The sequence below is a fragment of the Theropithecus gelada genome, chromosome 7b (genome assembly GCF_003255815.1).
Source record: "Theropithecus gelada isolate Dixy chromosome 7b, Tgel_1.0, whole genome shotgun sequence".
NCBI lineage: Eukaryota > Metazoa > Chordata > Mammalia > Primates > Cercopithecidae > Theropithecus > Theropithecus gelada.
The window spans coordinates 3401841-3403601 of NC_037675.1; positions in this window are offsets into that span (position 1 = coordinate 3401841).

Below are 1761 nucleotides of genomic sequence, written 5' to 3' on the forward strand. Positions count from 1 at the left end.
CTCTCACACAGACCCCCTTAGAGTTGTAAGCCCTTAAAAGGGACAGGAATTGCTCACTCAGGGAACTTGGCTTTTCAGATGCAAGTCTGCCAAAGCTCCCAGCTGAATAAAGCTCCTTCCTTCTTTAACCCAGTGTCTGAGGAGTTTTGTCTGCTGCTAGTCCTGCTACATTTCTTGGTTCCCTGACCGGGAAGCAAGGTGATTGGTGGACTGTCGAGGCATCCCCTTAGGTGACTTAGGCCTGCCCTGTGGAGCACCTCTGTGGGGGACTCCAACCGGCCTGAATAAGGCAGATCCAAAGAGTGCTGCCAGGTAGGCAATTGACCCAGAAGGACGCCTCGCCAGAGCAGCATGTGACAGGCCCCTGTGGAGGATCAACATAGTGGCTGAACACTGGGAAGGAACTGGCACTTGGAGTCCAGACATCTGAAACTTGGTAAAACTTGCCCACTCCTTTTGAGTGGAAGTGTGACCTGATCACCCACAGCATGCCTGTACCGGCACTTTGGTTTTTGTTTTTGACTTGACTTGGATTGCTTGATACTTTGGTTTTGACCTGGCTTGGATTTGTTGATACTCTGATTTTGGTTTTAAGCCTGGTTTGGTGTAAACTGTAAAATTGTGTGTGTTCCCTTTTTGCCCATTCTTTATTTTGTGGTGTGCGTGTGGTGTGAGTGTGGTGTTTTGTCTCAAGGAAGCACGGGTCAGGCACAAAGTAAACCCACCCCACTAGGAACTATATTGAAAAATTTCAAGAAAGGATTTAAGGGAGATTACGGTGTTACTATGACACCAGGAAAATTTAGAACTTTTTGTGAAATAGACTGGCCAGCATTAGACATGGGTTGGCCATCAGAAGGAAGCCTGGACAGGTCCCTTGTTTCAAAGGTATAGCACAAGGTAACCTGTAAGCTAGGAAGCCAGACCAGTTCCCATACATAGACACTTGGTTACAGCTGCTTTTAGATGCCCCCAACAGTGGTTGAGAGATCAGCAGCATAAGCAGCTGGAAGAGGCAAAGAAAGACCAGCAGAGAGAGAGAGAGAGAGAGAGGAAAGAGACAGAGAGGAAAAGAGGTAAACAGAGAGAGTAAGAGACAGAGAGACAAAGAGGGAGTCAAGGAGAGAGAGGGGGAGAAAGAGAGAGAGGCATAGAGAGAGGAAGAGACAGAGGCAAAAGGAAAGTCAGAGACAGAGACAGAAAGTCAAAGAGAGAAAGAAAGAGAGAAAGAGAGAGATATACAAGTAGTTAAAAAAAGTGTACCCTATTCCTTTAAAAGTCAAGGTAAATTTAAAACCTATAATTGATAATTAAAGGTATTCTCTGTTACCCTATAACACTCCAATACCACTTTGTTGTCAGTGTAAATAAGGGCATACCCTGAAAGCACTGAGGCCACTGATAACCCATAGCCTTCCTGTCAAAAAATCCTTAACCCAGTATCCTGCAGATGGCCCAAATGCATTCAATGTGTAGCAGCAACTGCTTTGCTAACAGAAGAAAGTAGAAAAATAAGTTTTAGAGGAAACCTCATTGTGAGCACACCTCACCAGTTCAGAAGAAACCTAAATTAAAAAAAAAAAAAAAGGCAAAAATGTAACTTACTAACTTACAAATCTTAAAGTATAGGGCTATTCTGTTAAAAAAACAAAATAAACAAACAAAAAAACATGATTTAACATTAACCACTGAAAATTCCCTTAACCCCACAGGTTTCCTAACAGGGGATCTAAATCTTAATTACCATACAAAGGTCCAACC